Source organism: Podarcis melisellensis, assembly GCF_964234715.1.
Source record: "Podarcis melisellensis genome assembly, chromosome: 18".
Classification (NCBI taxonomy): domain Eukaryota; kingdom Metazoa; phylum Chordata; class Lepidosauria; order Squamata; family Lacertidae; genus Podarcis; species Podarcis melisellensis.
Window position 1 is genome coordinate 7,229,723 of NC_138536.1, and position 13,317 is coordinate 7,243,039.

Genomic DNA, 13,317 nt, shown 5'->3' on the forward strand with positions numbered 1-13,317 from the left:
TACCTTTACCTAATAGCCTCATTATAACAATGATGCAATTATAATGCAATTCAATCATTCAAATGAAGCTTTTATTCTTGGAGGAGGTTGTGGCAGCCGATGTGTTGCGGTGCCCTTTGTCAGTTGCAGTTCTGCCGACCTAAAACTGATATTTTTTAAAAAAAGAGAGAGAACAGAAGAAAGCCCCCACAAACGTATGGCAATTTTGTCAAGAACATGCAGCCACACACACCCTTCTGGGAAAGCCCCAAAAAGTCCCAGCTAGGATTTCCAATACAGTGGTACCTTGGGTTGAATATGCTTCAGGTTACATACGCTTCAGGTTACAGACTCTGCTAACCCAGAAATAGTGCTTCAGGTTAAGAACGGAAATCGTGCTCTGGCGGCACAGTGGCAGCGGGAGGCCCCATTAGCTACAGTGGTGCTTCAGGTTAAGGACAGTTTCAGGTTAAGTACGGACCTCCGGAATGAATTAAGTACTTAACCTGAGGTACCACTGTATTGTGAAGAGTAATAAATAAATAAATAAGAGGATGCATTTGCCATCATCTACTTTTAACCTAGACAGCATCTTAAAAAGCAGAGACATCACCTTGCCAACAAAGGTCCGTATAGTTAAAGCTATGGTTTTCCCAGTCGTGATGTATGGAAGTGAGAGATGGACCCTAAAGAAGGCTGATCACCCAAGAATGGATGCTTTTGAATTCTGGTGCTGGAGGAGACTCTTGAGAGTCCCATGGACTGCAACAAGATCAAACCTCTCCATTCTGAAGGAAATCAGCCCTGAGTGCTCACTGGAAGGACAGATCCTGAAGCTGAGGCTCCAAGACTTTGGCCACCTCATGAGAAGAGAAGACTCCCTGCAAAGGACCCTGATGTTGGGAAAGATGGAGGCCACAAGGAGAAGGGGACGACGGAGGACGAGATGGTGGGACAGTGTTCTCGAAGCTACCAGCATGAGTTTGACCAAACTGCGGGAGGCAGTGGAAGACAGGAGTGCCTGGCGTGCTCTGGTCCATGGGGTCACGAAGAGTCGGACACGACTAAACATAGCTGTCAAAGTTTCCCTTTTTTAAAGGGAAAATCCCTTATTTCGAATAGGATTCCTCGCAAGAAAAGGGGAAAGTTGACAGCGATGCGACTAAACAACAACAACAACTATGGATCACTTTGGCGACTCATGAAAAAGAGGACATGTCCTGGGAAAAGAGGACATATGGCAACCGGGCATGTCCTGGGATCTCTCTCTGCAGAACCTGGAAGGTTCACCTCCCACGCTGCGTTCTGCGAGCCAATTTTGCACCCAGAGAAAGTGGGGAGCAGTGGCGTAGCGTGGGGGTGCGGGGGGGGGCCGGCCGCACCGGGCGCAACACCTGGGGGTTAGGGGGCGCAAATCCACGGGTTAGGGGGCGCAAATCCACGGGTTAGGGGGTGCAAATTACTTGCCTTGCCCCGGGTGCTGACAACCCACGCTACGCCACTGGTGGGGAGAAAGAGGAATGGAAAAGAAGGGTGCGCGCACCCCACTACCCGCCCCACGTAGCTCAAGAAGGACTTCTGGCATTGTGCCTTGTCTGCTTTGAGATTTGGGGGGGGGGGTCTCCTTACTTAGACCCACATCCCTCCCGCTTCTCAGAGGCTGCACAGGGGCTGATCAAGGAATGCGCTTTCCTCGCCCCCTTTTCCTCCCTCGCCCCCATCCCTCTACTTTGCGCCCTCCTATTTCTCCTGGATTCCCCATTGGCTGCTTCGTAGGTAGCCCTGCGCAATGGTTGGTTGGCTGCCTGGCCTGTCACCCTCCCCCCCCTCCTCCTCACCGCCCCCCCACCTCTCTTTGAATTTGAAACTTGCCTCTGTGTTGCAAAAAGCTTCGGGTTTCAACCTTGGACTCCTGATGCGGAGGGAGGGAGGGAGGGAGGGAGGGAGGGAGGGAGGAGAGAGAGAGAGAGAGAGAGAGAGAGAGAGAGAGAGAGAGAGAGAGAGAGAGAGAGAGAGAGAGAGAGAGAGAGAGAGAGAGAGAGAGAGAGAGAGAGAGAGAGAGAGAGAGAGAAAAGGAGCCTTGGCCAAGTTGAGACATTGTCTTTCAATTAAGGGTATCTGCAACATCTTTTTAAAACAAACAAACAAAACCCAAAGGATCCGCCTTTTCCTCAAGCGGATCTTTGAGGTTAAGGAGAGGCGGATTTGCAGACGAGGGTGTTGCACCCGTTTGGAGGAGAAGACCCGGAGGGGTCTGCGGCTCATGTGGCAGAATCAGACCAGGTAAGAGGCAGCAGGAGAGAGCGCGCGAGAGCGCGCGCCCCGGGGTAGCCGGGTTCCCACGAAACCCGAAGGGCTGGCGACTGGACAGACTTGGAGTGGCTGGGCTAAGGCGCACTTCCTTCTTGTCTAGTTGCCAAGACGGGGAGCTGTGAGCCAGGAAAAATGTGGCTGTGCGGTGGTTTTTGGGGTGGTTTGCTGATGGTCATGGCTTTGCTTTCTGTAAGATAGTTTATTTTGGAAGGGAGAGAGAAGGAAGGAAGGAGGAAGAGAGAAGGGAGGGAAGAAGGAAGGAAGGAGGGAGGGAGACGAAAGAGAGAAGGAAAGGGGGAAAGAAAGAGGAGAAGAACAAAAGAGTAGAAAAGATAATAGAATTGTAGAGCTAAAAGGGACCGCAATGTCATCCAGCCCAACCCGCTGTAATCCTGGTAAGGTAAAGGTAAAGGGACCCCTGTCCATTAGGTCCAGTCATGACCGACTCTGGGGTTGTGGCGTTCATCTCACTTTACTGGCCGAGGGATCCGGCGTCCAGTTTCCGGGTCATGTGGCCAGCAGGACTACGCCGCTTCTGGCAAACCAGAGCAGCGCACGGAAACACCGTTTACCTTCCCGCCAGAGAGGTACCTATTTATCTACTTGCGCTGGTGTGTTTTCAAACTGCTAGGTTGGCAGGAGCAGGGACCGAGCAACGGGAGCTCACCCCGTCGCGGGGATTCGAACTGCCGACCTTCTGAATGGCAAGCCCTAGGCTCTGTGGTTTAACCCACAGCGCCACTAAAATCTCCACTAAAGTATCCATGACAGACAACCATCTAACCCCTGCTATGCCCACGAGGTCTTACCCTGCTGTCTCCAGGCATAATGCAAACAATAACTTGGCATTTCAAAGAATCATCAAATTTTAGAGTGGGAAGGGACCCCGCGGGGTCATCTAGCCCAACCCAGGAATCTGCTTTGCCCAACGCAGGGCTCGAACCCACGACCCTTGAGATTAGGAGTTACCTGCTCTCCCGACTTAGCTGCTATCCCCAGAAACACTTTAGTGGTTCTGCTGGGGCTGGGAAGGAAGAATAAGATCTTTCGGGTCGGATTCTGGCACTTGAAGTGGACAGGCAGGTTTCCATCGAGCTGGCCGGGAGCAAATGGGAGCACCTCTGAGCACGTACAAAGTGTTTTTACTACCTGGTTGGGGGGTTAAATAAAAAACAATGCAAGGACATGAGCTTTCTGCTCCAGAGTTACATATTTGCTGCAAACAATAGGAAGCACAGGAAGGATGCGTGTGGGAGGCAGAAAAGGAGAAGAACATTCAAAATACACAAACACCTGGTTTTTTAAAAAAATTATTAAGCTCTCACAGATTTGGATGGGGTCACGTGGCCGCCTGTAATTTGAGTGCAGAATGCAAACATGTAAATAAACGCAGCTGTGTGCGTAAAAATCGCCAGACCCGATTGAAACACCAGCTACTGCAATTTGTACGCAAAATTTAAACGTTGAGAACAGTGTGGAGCAGACAGAATTACCCTCCTCGGTTAGAATTTAGAAAATCACACAGTTTAAAAATCGGCACCCTGAGTTTAACGGCGGTTGCTAAGGAATTTGCAGGTTCTGCTTTCGCCAGCTTGTTTTCACCCGCAAAGGAGCGCCCAGGGCTGAGATCATAATTACGATCCTAATCGCCAAAATCAGCGTTTTAATCCTCCCAGCAGCAAGTTTGTTATTGTTGTTGTTGTTGCTTAGTCGTTTAGTCATGTCCGACTCTTCGTGACCCCCTGGACCAGAGCACACCAGGCACTCCTGTCTTCCACTGCCTCCCACGGTTTGGTCAAACTCATGCTGGTCGCTTCGAGAACACTGTCCCACCATCTCGTCCTCTGTCGTCCCCTTCTCCTTGTGCCCTCCATCTTTCCCAGCATCAAGGTCTTTTCCAGGGAGTCTTCTCTTCTCATGAGGTGGCCAAAGTATTGGAGCCTCAGCTTCAGGATCTGTCCTTCCAGTGAGCACTCAGAGCTGATTTCCTTAAGATAGCAGCAAGTTAAGGTAACCCAAAAGGATGACTCGCTGTTTAGCAACCAAGTGCCGATTCCTCTTCTGAGCAAATCATCGCCTCAGGTTGCCCTTTCCAAAAGGTTGTCCCTAAATTCCGTTGGGTGGAGAGGCTTCAGTTGGCTCAAGCCTATGCATAGCCTACTCAGGAGAAAGGCTGACTGCAGCCACACAACACAACACAACGCTAAGGTGTGCTTGCTCTGAATCAAGTCCCAGTTCCATTCATTCATTTTACCATATTTTTTGCTCTATAAGACTCACTTTTTCCCTCCTAAAAAGTAAGGGGAAATGTGTGTGCGTCTTATGGAGCGAATGCAGGCTGCGCAGCTATCCCAGAAGCCAGAACAGCAAGAGGGATCGCTGCTTTCACTGCGCAGCGATCCCTCTTGCTGTTCTGGCTTCTGAGATTCAGAATATATTTTTTTCTTGTTTTCCTCCTCCAAAAACTAGGTGCGTCTTGTGGTCTGGTGCGTCTTATAGAGCGAAAGATACGGTATTTGTATACTGCCTTCGGACACACAAAACCATGCTCAGAGCGGCTTACAACAAAGGAACAGAGATGAATTTTCATCAAACGCTACCCCCAAAATATGTCATAATAATGTAGCAGAACACTAGCAAAGTAAACATTTCACAGTAACAGCCAGGGCTTTTTTTCCAGCCAGAACTCACTGGAACTCAGTTCCGCCCCTCTCAGGTGGGCGCCGTTCTAATAGAAAGAGAGAGGCATTCACGGTGAGTTCTGGCACCTCTTTTTCTAGAAAAATAGCTAAACAGAAAGAATAACATACAAAAGACCACATGTCAATCTTCTTCCTTGGCGATCCCTTGTAGCTGAGTAAGATTATCTAAGGTTACCAGATTTTTTTCAATGAATCTGGGGACGCTTTTCAACTTCAATGGATTTTGTATGGGCACTGATTTGTAAATCCAGGGACTGTCCCCGGGAAACGAGGAAGTCTGGTAACCTTACCAAAAACGCAGTTTTAACAATGAGTCCATAAGTGACTGTGGCGGCCAATTTTTGCAAGATATTTATTAAAATTTTTAGAGGTACAAAAAGAGAAAAGAAAAAACATCATTTTAAACAAACAAAAAAAAGATAAAATACAAAGAAGAAAAAAGAAAAAGAAAAAAGAAAAAACAAGTAAAAAAACAACAAATCTTCCCATTACTTATATTTCATTAGCTTATTTCCCTGACCTCCTCACACCTCCCTTTTTTGTATTCTAGGTCAATTATCCATTCCAGCAAATCCTTTCTCTCTTTTCAAATCTTTGTCCTGTAATTTATCTTGATATTAATATAACTTTACTTTCCCTCCTTTCACCAATTAACAGTCTGTTTTTTCCTAAATCTTTGTAACATTTCTGCTAAAATCACATAAATTCATTCCAACGTCATTCTAACATTCATTAATTTTGCAATGTTTCTGTAAATAGTCTTTAAATTTCTTCCATTCTTCTTCCGCCGACTCTTCTCCCTGGTCTCGGATTCTGCCAGTCATTTCTGCCAATCCCATATAGTCCAAAACCTTCATTTGCCATTCTTCCAGAGTGGGTAAATCTTGTGTCTTCCAATACTTTGCAATAAGTATTCTTGCTGCTGTTGTAGCATACATAAAGAAAGTTCTATCCTTCTTTGGCACCAATTGGCCAACCAGTGGCGGCCAATTCTGGATCCACACGTCCTTCCACGGTGGGGACAGAGGTTTCCGGGTGGGAGTTGATCCCGGTTAAGGTTTGCCAAGCGTGCCTTCCTCTTAGCATGTTTCTCCCTTGCGTCCTGAGTTCAAGCATCTTCAAAACCCATGACACCTTTGGTAAAGGCTGTTCTCCAACTGGAGCACTCACAGGCCAGTGTTTCCCAGCTGTGGTGTTTATGCTACATTTTTTAAGGTTTGCCTTGTTTTTAAGCAGCAAAGCAGAAAGAATGACATACAAAAAGCCACATTTCAATACTATGAATATAACAAGATTACTTTCCCTCTTGCTCTGGAGGGTAGAATCATAGAGTTGGAAGAGACCACAAGGACCATCGAGTCCAACCCCCTGCCAAGCAGGAAACACCATCAGAGCACTCCTGACATATAGTTGTCAAGCCTCTGCTTAAAGACCTCCAAAGAAGGAGACTCCACCACACTCCTTGGCAGCAAATTCCACTGTCAAACAGCTCTTACTGTCAGGAAGTTCTTCCTAATGTTGAGGTGGAATCTTCTTTCTTGTAGTTTGGATCCATTGCTCCGTGTCCGCTTCTCTGGAGCAGCAGAAAACAACCTTTCTCCCTCCTCTATGTGACATCCTTTTATATATTTGCACATGGCTATCATATCACCCCTTAACCTCCTCTTCCCCAGGCTAAACATGCCCAGCTCCCTTAGCTGTTCCTCATAAGGCATCGTTTCCAGGCCTTTGACCATTTTGGTTGCCCTCCTCTGGACACGTTCCAGTTTGTCAGTGTCCTTCTTGAACTGTGGTGCCCAGAACTGGACACAGTACTCCAGGTGAGGTCTGACCAGAGCCGAATACAGTGGCACTATTACTTCCCTTGGTCTAGATGCTATACTCCTATTGATGCAGCCCAGACTCGAACCCATGGGTAGGACTCGAACCCATGGCTTGTAGTTACAAGAAAGGAGATTCCGACTCAACATTAGGAAGAACTTTCTGACAGTAAGAGCAGTTCAACAGAGGAAAGATGAGGGACTCTCATCCGTTGGAGGTTTCCAAGCAGAGGTTGGATGGCCATCTGTCATGGATGCTTTAGTTGGGATTCCTGCCTTCCAAGGGGGCTTGACTAAATGACTCTTTCAGGTCCCTTCCACCTCTACAGTTCTGTGATTCTGTGATTCTACTTAAACAACGTTCAGCACCCAGTAGCAAGAAGCTTCACAGTTTCGGTGCTTCAGCGTCCATATGTAAGGTTACCAGATTTTTTCAATGAATCCGGGGACACTTTAACTATTAAATAAATAAATACTACACTTTCGGGATAGGGACACGGGTGGCGCTGTGGGTTAAACCACAGAGCCTAGGGCTTGCCGATCAGAAGGTCGGTGGTTCGAATCCCCGCGATGGGGTGAGCTCCCATTGCTCGGTCTCTGCTCCTGCCAACCTAGCAGTTCGAAAGCACGTCAAAGTGCAAGTAGATAAATAGGTACCACTCTGGCAGGAAGGTAAACAGCGTTTCCATGCGCTGCTCTGGTTCGCCAGAAGCAGCTTAGTCCTGCTGGCCACATGACCCAGAAGCTGTACGCCGGCTCCCTCGGCCAATAAAGCGAGATGAGCACCGCAACCCCAGAGTCGGCCACGACTGGACCTAATGGTCAGGGGTCCTTTATATGTTCAGGACGTTGATGCTGCAGCAAAGGCAGTGGCAGATGGGTGGCCGCCACCTTGACCTCAACCACCACGTTTCCCCTTCCTCTGAGGCTTCTATCTCCTTTCTCCATGAGCCTGGGCAGCCCCTGAGTTGTTGGTTCTTCAGTGGTGGGTCAGCGGTGTGCGATGGGTCAGGCATGGAAGGCGGAGAGGGGGGGGCGAGAGCAGTGGCAGTGGCGAGGCTCGGGCAGCGCGATGCCTCCCTTCCCATTGGAGCAGCCCCAATCCCATTCCTACTTGCGTGCAAGCAGGAGAGGGCGGGGATCCATCAGCTGGGAATAGAGGTTTCCCGTTGCCCGGCTGAGAGATCCCTACCCCCTCCTGCTTACACGCAAGCTCTGATAGGCAGCATGCAGCCTCCCTTCACAGCTGAGAGATCCCTGCTCCGCTCCTGCTTGCACACAAGTAGGAGTTGGGAGGCTGCTCCGATAGGCAGCATGAAGCCTCCCTTCACAGCTTAGTTTCTGGGGTCAGGGAAGGTGGAGGCAGCTCAGAGGCTGCATCTGAGAGCCCTTGAACCACCATAATATGGGGACTTCTGAGCAGCTCCTGAAGCCAGCCAGAGCCAACTGCTCTGGGCTGCTGACACTGCCGCTGCTGCGTTTCCCGGGGACATGAGATGAAATCCGGGGACATTCCGGGGATGGAATTTGTCCGGGGACTTATTCGCAAATCCAGGGACTGTCCCCGGGAAATGGGGACATCTGGTAGCCCTATTCTAAAGGTAAAGGGACCCCTGACCATTAGGTCCAGTCGTGGCCGACTCTGGGGTTGCGGCGCTCATCTTGCTTTACTGGCTGAGGGAGCCGGCGTACAGCTTCTGGGTCATGTGGCCAGCAGGACTAAGCCGCTTCTGGTGAACCAGAGCAGCGCACGGAAACGCCATTTCCCTTCCCGCCGGAGTGATACCTATTTATCTACTTGCACTTTTGACGTGCTTTCAAACTGCTAGGTTGGCAGGAGCAGGGACCGAGCAACGGGAGCTCACCCCGTCGCAGGGATTCGAACCGCCGACCTTCTGATCGGCAAGCCCTAGGCTCTGTGGTTTAACCCACAGCGCCACCCGTGTCCTTGCCCTACTCTAGAGGTCTGTTTTATTGCAAATCCGTGGTGGTTTTGTGCTTTGGGAGCAGCTAGCCATGTTCCCAATTTCAGCGCTGCTTGCTCCTGCAAGAGATTTGGAGCAGTCGTGCTGCTTCAATTCCAGTCAGCGCATATTCTGCAGCTTCCTGCCGATATATCCTGTGCTCAGAAGAAATCCCCCTTTAATTGCGTCACCTGTTTTCTCGCTGCGCAGGAAAAGAGGTTCAGGGGTTAAGCTTCAGCGGACGATCACACAAACTTGTGAGGCGTTCACCTTTGACTCGCCTTCCTGGCCCTCCCGTTGCAAAGAGACCTTCCAAATCGTGACTCCTGGGTGCGGAAAGTGTGCATTTAATTTATTTATTATTATAAGATTGGAAGAAATTTAAAGACTATTTACAGAAATATTGCAAAATTAATGAATGTTAGAAGGATGTCGGATAGAAATTAAGTGGTTTCCAGCTGCAATGCTTTAAGATAAATATGGGGGGGGGAAGGATTTAGAAATAGGTTAAAATTTATTAATAAGGATTTGCTGAACTAATAATTTGAATTGGAATACAAAAAAAGGGAGGTATGAGGTCTGGGAAATAAGTTAATGAAAAATAAGTAAAGGGAAATTTTATCTGTTTTGGGGTTTTTTAAATTATTTTTATTTTTGTATTTTTGTCATTATATTTTTTGTCTTTTTTATTTTTTTATTTTTATTGTATTATTATTGAAAATCTCAATAAATATTCCTGGAAAAAAAAAAATTATTAACTGCCATATCACTCAGGTTTGGGAGCAGAAGGGTATTCAGGGTGAGGATTCGGAGGTCAAATCCTGACTCAGATCGCCAAACCAGCTTGGAAAACAAACTCCAGGGCTCAGAAAAGCTGCCACGGGACGCTGCTTTGCCGACGTGATTTATGGCCCAATCTGCTCTGGCGCCTAATATTTCCCTCGCTTGGTGTAACTAATTGGCTCGTTAGCGGGAATATTTATGCAGCTCCAAAGCACGGCAAGCTGCCCTTCCATGGAACGGCTTCCTCCTTCAATTGTCAGCCTGCGCTTGCAATCTTAGCCGGGTTTTCCAGAGAGCTCAACTTTGCCAGCAGCGCAGTCGCAGAAGGGCTTGTCCCCATTGCAATCATAGAGGCGTATGGGGCCTGAGAGATCTGCTAGTCCAGCCCCCGCCAGTGCAACCACAACATCCCTGATAGATAGCTGTCCCAGAGAGCCAATCACCTCCCAAGAAAGCCTGTTCCATTGTTTTGTTTTGTTTTAAGAATATTTATTGAAGTTTTCAAAAAATTATATAACATAAAAACAACCAAAAAAGAGAAACAAAAAGAAAACAGAAATGACAATAAGATAAACATACATACAAAACAAAAAACAGGTATAATTTCATTCCCTTATGGTCGTATAACTTACTTTCCCGACCTCCTCATACCTCCCCTCTCTGTATTCCAATCTCTAATCAAGCCAATTCAGCAAATCCTTCCCCTAATTTCTGATTTAATTTTTAATCTTTCTTTTCTTAATTACATCATCCTTACAGCTAGAAACCCCTTAATTTCTAAGTCAACATCGTTCTAACATTCAATAATCTTGCAATGTTTCTTAAGATAGTCCTTAAATTTCTTCCAGTCTTCTTCCGCCGTCTCTTTTCCCTGGTCACGGATTCTGCCAGTCATTTCTGCCAGTCCCATATAGTCTATAACCTTCATCTGCCATTCTTCCACGGTGGGTAATTCTTGTGTCTTCCAATACTTTGCGATAAGTATTCTTGCTGCTGTTGTGGCATACATAAAAAATGTTCTGTCCTTCTTTAACACCGATTGGCCTAACATACCCAGGAGAAAGGCCTCTGGTTTCTTCAGAAAGGTATATTTAAGTGCCTTTTTTATTTCATTATAAATCATTTCCCAGAAGACCTTAATCCTTGGGCATGTCCACCAGAGGTGAAAGAATGTACCTTCATTCTCTTTACATTTCCAACATTTATTATCAGGCAAGTGGTAAATTTTTGCAAGCTTGACTGGGGTCATGTACCACCTGTAAATCATTTTCATAATATTTTCTTTTAGGGCATTACATGCTGTAAATTTAATACAAACATAATGTTATGACCAATATCTTGTGCCCACTTGATCATAGCTGATTTAACTGTTTCATCCTGTGTATTCCATTCCAACAGCAGATTATACATTTTCGACAAAAAGCCTGTTCCATTGTTGAACAGCTCTTAATAATAATAATAATAATAAAACAATAATTTTTTTATTTGTATCCCACCCTCCCTGGCCAAAGCCAGGCTCAGAGCGGCTAACAACAGGTAAAAACAGCACAGCGTACATAAAATCACGCAGTTAATTAAAATACGTTCCAGAATCAATTCAGAATCAAATTAATGGCAACCATCGGGTTAGAGTTCTGTGAAGATTACAGAAGGAGGGGGTCAGACTGCCTTGGCCAAAGGCCTGGTGGAAAAGCTCCATCTTGCAGGCCCTGCAGAAAGACGTCAAGTCCCGCAGGGCCCTAGTCTCTTGCGACACAGCGTTCCACCAAGTTGGGGCCAGTACTGAAAAGGCCCTGGCTCTGGTTGAGGCCAGCCTAAGCTCCCCGTGGCCTGGGAACTCCAAGATGTTTTTATTTGAAGACCGTAAGGTCCTCCGTGGGACATGCCAGGAGAGGCAGTTCTGTAGGTCCGAGGGTCCTAGGCCGTATAGGGCTTTAAAGGTTAAAACCAGCACCTTAAACCTGATCCTGTACTCCACCAGGAGCCAGTGCACTGGGTGAATGTGATCCTGCGGCAAAGACCCCATAAGGAGTCTCGCCGTGGCATTCTGCACCCGCTGGAGTTTCTGGGTCAGTCCCGTAGAGTGAGTTACAATAATCAAGCCTGGAGGTGACCGCCATGTGGATCACAGTGGCTAGGTCAGGGCGAGAGAGGTGAGGAGCCAACTGCTCTTGTCATTGGAAAAGCGTTTCTTAACATTCAGCCAAAATCTGCTGGGTGTTACAGAATTCTCCATGGGGAACTCTATAAGCACAGCCGATCCCAGGATCCCAGCAAACAACAGCACTCAAATTCAGTACCTATCAACTGATCGGTGCTGACTCAAAGTCCTCGGCTGTGGTGCAGAATTTCTAGAGGGAGCACCACAGCACAGCCGATCCCAGTAGCCAAAGCAGAATCTGAAGGCAGTGCGGTGTAGTGGTTAAGAGCGGTAGTCTCGTAATCTGGTGAATCGCGTCTCCGCTCCACCACCTGCAGCTGCTGGGTGACCTTGGGCCAGTCACACTTCTCTGAAGTCTCCCAGCCCCACTCACCTCACAGGGTGTTTGTTGTCGGGGAGGAAGGGAAAGGAGAATGTTAGCCGCTTTCAGACTCCTTAAAGGGAGTGAAAGGCAGGATATCAAATCCAAACTCTTCTTCTCTTCTTCCGCCCGCCCATCAGGGATCATCTCTGACTTCAAGCCTGCTGGGATCAGCTGCAATACAAGATTCCGTAGCACAGCTGATCCCTGCAGAGAGCAGAGTTTGAAGTTGGTGCCGATTAGCTGACTGGAGGCAACTTCCAGCTGTTCCTTTGCAACACAGCCTGTAGAGCAAACTCACCTCAACTGAAAAGGAGACACATCCAATTGGGTCTTCAATACAGTCATACCTCAGGTTACAGACGCTTCAAGTTGCGCGATTTCGGGTTGCGCACTGCGCCGAACCCGGAAGTACCGGAACGGGTTACTTCCGGGTTTCGTGCATGCACAGAAGCACTAAATCACGGCGCTGCAGGTTGCAAACGTGCCTCCCGCACAGATCACATTCGCTACCCGAGCGTCCACTGTACTGGATACAGTGCTCTACGTGGGGCTACCTTTGAAGGTGACCCGGAAACTAATCCAGAATGCGGCAGCTAGACTGGGGACTGGGAGCAGCCGCCGAGACCACATAACACCGGTCTTGAGAGACCTACACTGGCTCCCAGTACGTTTGCGAGCACAATTCAAAGTGTTGGTGCTGACCTTGAAAGCCCTAAATGGCCTCAGTCCAGTAGACCTGAAGGAGCGTCTCCACCCCCATCATTCTGCCCGGAAGCTGAGGTCCAGCTCCGAGGGCCTTCTGGCAGTTCCCTCACTGTGAGAAGCCAAGTTACAGGAAACCAGGAAGAGGGCCCTCTCGGTGGTGGCGCCCGCCCTGTGGAACGCCCTCCCACCAGATGTCAAGGAGAACAACAACTACCAAACTTTTAGAAAACATCTGAAGGCATCCCTGTTTAGGGAAGCTTTTAATGTTTGATGTATTACTGTATTTTAATATTTGGTTGGAAGCTGCCCAGAGTGGCTGGAGACGCCCAGCCAGATGGGCGGGGTATAAATAACAAATTGTTGTTGTTGTTAAGTTGTTGTTGTTGTTGTTGTTGTTGTTGTGTTGTTGTTGTTGTTATTATACATACAGAGCTCTCGTCCTACCCCCGAAACAAACTTAATTCATGTTCAGTTCCGCTGGGGCTGCTTTAAAGGGGAGGTTCAGAGATCTTTGAACAAATTCAGC

General features: G+C 47.9%; 2 protein-coding genes and 1 long non-coding RNA gene across 5 annotated transcripts in view; 2 read left to right on the forward strand and 1 right to left on the reverse strand.

The window, feature by feature from the left end:
• LOC309361041 overlaps positions 1–13,317 on the forward strand; it is a 559,475-nt gene that overhangs the window by 402,797 nt on the left and 143,361 nt on the right. The window lies entirely within an intron of this gene.
• Positions 1–13,317, reverse strand: part of SEMA6B (semaphorin 6B) — a 388,774-nt gene that overhangs the window by 364,906 nt on the left and 10,551 nt on the right. The gene's annotated exons all lie outside the window — the stretch shown is intronic.
• TNFAIP8L1 (TNF alpha induced protein 8 like 1) overlaps positions 2,011–13,317 on the forward strand; it is a 228,906-nt gene continuing 217,599 nt past the window's right edge. The window contains exons 1-2 of one of the 3 annotated variants that reach the window (XM_081895949.1): positions 2,023–2,262; positions 4,973–5,046. The gene's annotated coding sequence lies outside the window, so the exon portion shown is untranslated. Of the gene's footprint in view, positions 2,263–4,972; positions 5,047–13,317 lie in introns of all 3 variants that reach the window. The other 2 variants (XM_081895950.1, XR_014164263.1) reach the window with 2 other exon arrangements.